The sequence below is a fragment of the Lissotriton vulgaris genome, chromosome 1_1, assembly GCF_964263255.1.
Source record: "Lissotriton vulgaris chromosome 1_1, aLisVul1.2, whole genome shotgun sequence".
In the NCBI taxonomy this organism is placed as follows: domain Eukaryota; kingdom Metazoa; phylum Chordata; class Amphibia; order Caudata; family Salamandridae; genus Lissotriton; species Lissotriton vulgaris.
The window spans coordinates 1,363,917,862-1,363,923,775 of NC_141685.1; positions in this window are offsets into that span (position 1 = coordinate 1,363,917,862).

Sequence of the window (5,914 nt, forward strand, 5' to 3'; positions counted from 1 at the left end):
GCTAACTTCATGGTGGGGTAGTTGGTCTGCTCCTCCTGTTCCAAGGCTAACAAGGTGTCCCGGCCAGTAGGAGGCATATATTTGTACAACCCACCCCCCCAGTGTTTCTCCTGGATCCCATGGGCTCTTAAGAAGACCTCATAGGCAGGCAACCATTTGGCTATATCGTCCCCCTGACTATAGCTGGCAACTATGTCTTTAGGCAGGTAGGGTCTGGACTCCCTAGTTGGTTTTCTGGTTTCGTTGCCACCATTTGGAGTAGGGGAGGGTCCTAATTGCAGGGCCTGGAGTTCTAGCTCTTTTAATTTAAACTCATGAGCCATCCTCCGTTCTTCCCTCTCCTGTTCTAACCTGGCTAACTCCCACTTCAGTTGCCTTTTCTCCCTCTTGTCTGTGAGTTCCGCTTCGGTCAAGCTTCCTCCGGGGACACTACTGCCCCTCTTTGAGTAGGTCATTGGTCCTGGAAGTAGGTTTCCCATCCCGGGATGGAACATTCCCTCTACTCCTATGACTGTGTCCCGGTCCGTCCCCTCTTTCTCCTCCTTCCCTTCTCCATGTGCTTCCACCCAAGCCCTCAAACTGGTCTGGAGTTCCCCCTTCTTGGCCCCACGCTTAAAGAACACTCCCATCTGTTGACAAAAGTCCTTAAGCTGGGCTACAGAATAAGTGTCCAGTTCTTCCAGAGCAAATTCCATTTTTCTAAAGAGCTATGCAGGGACAAGCACACAAAAAGAATAGATTCACAAGGGGCAATCTGAAGCTACCTCCACCCACCACCAGGAATGAATTTGGAAAAAGCAAAAGTAGAAATTAGGAAGTCCGCCAGGAGAAAACTCCTGGTGTAGGTCAGTGGATTACACTTAGTTACTGCAGAGTAGTCGCAACCACAGTTCTGATCCCACCGCTAGACACCAATATGTTGGACCTTTTGTTACCAGATCACATAGGGTAGCCTGGCCTAGGGTAAGACAGTCAGTTCCTAGAAGCACAAGTGTAAAGGTTGCGCACCACCCTGTAATAACTTAATGCACTTCCACACAAAAACGACACTACACCAATGTTTTGGAAAAATATGGACTGGTTTATCAAAATATATTAGATTCACTTTTGTCTTTCTCACACTATCAGTTCTCCTTATCCTCCTCATATTTTACACAGTTGGAATCACATTACAAAGACATGTTTTTACTTCCTTCATCAACTTACATATGAACCCCACACTTCTTTACCCACCGGAATATTAGCAGTAATACATAGCAAATACTGAGTGAGCAGTAGATTAAGCAAGTTAAGCTATTCCATTCCCTAAGAAATCCTAGGCATTCTAATCAGGCAGTTGCACAGTGTTAACAGAAATTTTCCTCAGTTGATCCCTTCAGTTCTGTAGCCTCCTAGCACTTCAACTTCTTACAGAGAGTTTCTCTGACACGCAACCCCGATTGGAATTTCTGTCACAGGTAACCCACATCCAGGTGTCAGTATCCCAGTTAGACTGAAGAGCCACACCCTATCTCTGCCTCATTAAAGTCCTGCAACAGAACTCCTCTAGGTGCCAGAAACGATCTCCTGCACCTTTTATCGGTGTTTCTAGTCAGTAGCTAGGCGAATTGAAGGAAAACCTAGGCACCCAACAGTTCCCACTTCCCTCCTTACTTGGGATGGCTGTTAGAGCCTTTCTCAGTTCACAGCTCCAGCCCCAGGGTTCAGCTCTCTTCGGGGGCCTCCTCCGGTCCCCAACAGCGCTTACCTCGGGGCCTGGTGAAAGTCTGCACACGCGTCAGCCCTGCAGAGAGGTCGCGCTAGGTCTGTCCCCAGCGCTTGGCTCCGATCCCGCCTCCGGACGCCTCTGACGATCCTCTCACCGCGGCGCTACGGAGCAGGCGCGGGAGAGTAGCGGCCCTGAAACGGAGGCGGCTCCACTCGACGGCACTGGTAGTGGCTCACCTCTGGGCCTGCTCGGTCCTAGGCCCCTCCTGACAGGAAAGTGGTCACCGCCGAGAGTATGCGCAAAAGCGCGCTGCCCCAGGCTCGATCAGCCCTATGCTCCTCTCCACTTCACCTTCACGGCAGTGCCAGTGATTCTCCACCTGGCCCGTCCTCAATGGATTCAGGACTATTGGACCACCCACCGAAGCCCCGACTCTCCTTACTTCGGGCTCCACAGGTGGGGGGGTAAACTCCTGCTGCACTTCCTGATGCAGGTGAGAGGTCCCGATTTTACATAGGCAGCCAATGGCACCACCGTCACAGAGGAGGGGTGGGTCAGAGGTAAAGTCTCACGCTTTTGGCCCCAGTCCTCTATCTCCTGCAAGGATCAATCTAGCTCTTCATACTGGACAAAGGGAAGAGGGGGGGTGCTTCTCACTTCTTGCCCTCCTCAGCTGGGATCCCCTAAGCTTCACCGCTAGCTGGGGGTCAATCCCTAAACCCAATTTGAGGTGTCTCCCTGTCCAGGGTCAGCAGGTCGGGACTAACTGGGTCAGGTCTACAGGAGTGGGGGTGGTGATCCCTGTAAGGGGGCAACCCTTGAAAAGTAGTCCACCCTATGAAGGCCCTACCCCTTCCAGACCCTTAGCCTATACTCCAGCTGCTCCTCACTGACAAGACAAAAAGGTCGCCCTACAGGTGTTCTATTTATACCCTTAGCTCCCAAGGTCCAGAACTAGCCAGAAGGTTCTGGATGCTTCCTATTCTATCCTATGGGCCCAGTCCCTGAGTTGGCAGTTGTGGCAGTTACTAGCCACCATTTTACATGGCCCAACCTTTCTAGTCAGAAAAGGGTACCTAGGCCTCAGGAAAAAAAACTATGAGGGCGAAAGAGCACCTATCCCCCAGGACAACACCATAAAAGTCCAGTGGACACAAAAAGATAAAAAGGGTATGAGGGGCGAAAAAGGGGACAAAATAATAATTAATAGGAGGGGCTACGCAAAAGGCCAGACAGGTCTAACACGCGTCCCCCCCAGCTGAAAGTGGGGAGAGCTACCCAACCCCTTGGGAGTCCTCATGACTAAGGCGGAAATACCTAGAGAGACCGTCTTCATTGGCGTGGTCCACTCCAGGCCGATGTTCCACCCGGAAGTCCATTCCCTGTAGGGAGATGGACCATCTCAACAACTTGGGATTTTCCCCCTTCATTTGCATTAGCCAACGAAGGGGTTGGTCAGTCTGAACCAGGAAGTGCGAGCCAAACAGTTATGGCCGCAACTTCTTCAGAGCCCACACCACCGCAAAAGTTTCCCTCTCAATTGCACTCCACTTCTGTTCCCGGGGAAGCAGTCTCCTGGACAGGAAGACTACAGGCTGATCCAGACCCTCTTTATTGAGTTGCGATAACACTGCCCCAATGCCATGTTCTGATGCGTCTGTCTGGACAATAAACTCCTTAGAGAAGTCTGGGGCCCTCAGGACCGGTGCCGCACGCCTTGCCTGCTTCAATTTTTCAAAGGCTTGCTGACAAGCCTCTGTCCAAACTACCCGTTGAGGTTGTTTCTTGGATGTGAGCTCTGTGAGGGGCGCTACAATAGTGCCATACCTCTTCACAAAGCGACTGTAGTAACCTGTGAGGCCCAGGAAGGCTCGGACCTCAGTCTGGGTCTTGGGGGGTTCCCAGGCCATGATTGCCTCAATCTTTGCCTGGAGGGGCTGCACTGTTCCCCTACCCACCAAGTGGCCTATGTACACAACCGACCCCTGCCCAATCTGACATTTGCTGGCCTTGATTGTCAAGCCAGCTTGTTTCAGGGCCTGGAGAACTGCTTGCAAATGTTGCAAATGGTCCTCCCAACTGCTGCTGAAGACAGCAATGTCATCTAGGTAAGCGGCGGAGAAACCCTCCATTCCGGAGAGGACCTGATTCACCAGCCGCTGAAAAGTGGCAGGGGCATTCTTGAGCCCAAAGGGCATCACACAGAATTGGAAGTGTCCTTCAGGCGTGGAGAAGGTTGACCTTTCCTTTGCTCCATCTGTCAGGGAGATCTGCCAGTACCCTGAAGTGAGGTCAAAGGTACTCAAGTATTGGGCAGCTCCCAGCCAGTCAATTAATTCATCCGCCCCAGGGATTGGATGAGCATCAGTTTTGGTAACTGAGTTCAGTCCCCGGTAATCCACACAGAACCTCAGTTCTGGAGTGGTGCCTGGTGGAGCTGCTTTTGGCACTAGAACCACCGGACTGGACCAGGGGCTACTGGAAGGTTCTATAACTCCTAGCTCCAGCATCTTGGTAACCTCACCATGGATGCTAGCCTTCACCTTGTCTGACAGCCGGTAGGTCTTTGACTTCACTGGTGGGCTGTCTCCTGTGTCCACATCATGGGTACACAGCTGGGTCCTACCCGGGACAAGGGAGAACAACGCAGAGTACTGCTCCAGGATCTGGCGGCAGTCCTCTCGCTGTTCAAGAGTTAGGGATGGGGAGAGAATCACTCCCTCCACCGACCCATCCTTTTCCTGAGACGAAAACAAGTCTGGGAGAGGTTCGCTTTCCGCTTCCTCTCCTCCATCAGTCACCATCATCAAGATGACCTCGGGCCTCTCATGGTGGGGTTTGAGGCGGTTAGCATGTAGCACCCGTAGGGGCTGTCGAGGGGTCTTAAGGTCCACCAGGTATGTAGCCTTACCCTTCTTCTCTAACACCTCAAAGGGGCCTGTCCAGGGATCCTGGAGGGCACTTAGCTCTTCAGGCTCCATCACCCACACTTTCTGGCCAGGCTCCAACTCCACCGGGTGAGCGTTGTGGTCATACCACTCCTTCATTACTGCCTGGCTGGCCTCCAAGTTGTCAGAAGCTTGCTTCCACAACTTCGCCATTTGGCTCCTGAAGGCCAGCATGTAGCTCACCACATCCTGGGGAGGTTTCCTGGGAGACTTTTCCCATCCATCCTTCACCAGGCTGAGAGGACCGCGTACAGGGTGCCCATACAGAAGCTCAAAGGGGCTGAAGCCCACTCCCTTCTGTGGCACTTCCCTGTAGGAGAATAGCAAACAGGGTAGGAGGACGTCCCATTTCCTCCGCAGGCTTTCAGGCAGACTTCTGATCATGCCCTTCAAGGTCTTGTTGAACCTTTCTACCAGTGCATTTGACTGGGGGTGATAAGGAGTGGTGAACCGGTAGGTCACTCCACACTCCTTCCACATTGCCCGCATTTATGCTGACATGAAGTTGGTCCCCCTGTCGGACACAACTTCTTTGGGGAAACCCACCCGGGTGAAGATCCCCATCAGGGCCCTAGCCACTACAGGTGCAGTAACAGTCCTCAGAGGAATGGCCTCTGGGTACCGTGTGGTGTGATCCATCAGTACCAGGATAAACCTGTGAACAGCCGTTGTTGGTGGGTCCAATGGCCCTACAATGTCGATGCCCACCCTTTCAAAGGGGGTGCTAACGACAGGAAGTGGTTCCAGGGGAGCTTTCAGCTTCACCCCTGTTTTCCCACCGGCTTGGCAGGATACACACGTCCGACAGTAGGTATCAGTAGCCACTTTCATCTGAGGCCAGTAAAAGTGGGGGACAAGCCGAGCAAAGGTCTTGTCCTGACCTAAGTGTCCTGCCAAGGGTATTTCATGAGCCAATTCCAACAGAAAGGCTCTGTACCGTTGCGGGACTACCAAGGCCCTTGATGAACCAGGTAAGGGTACCTTGGGTTCACTGTAGAGGAGTCCGTCCTCCCAGTAAATGTGGTAGTGTCCCGCAACGTTCCCTGCTGCCTGGGCTTCGGCCTGTCGCCTCAGTCCCTCAAGGGTAGGGCACTCCTTCTGGCCCTTACAGAACTCCTCCCTGGTAGGCCCTCCCTCCACATGCCACTCAGCAGGGATGGGTAGGTTCTCCAGGGAGACTACTTCCCCCTCCACGGACTCCTGGTCCACCACCGCAGGTGGCCGATCTGTCACATGGGGTGTGGAAGCCGAAGCAGGC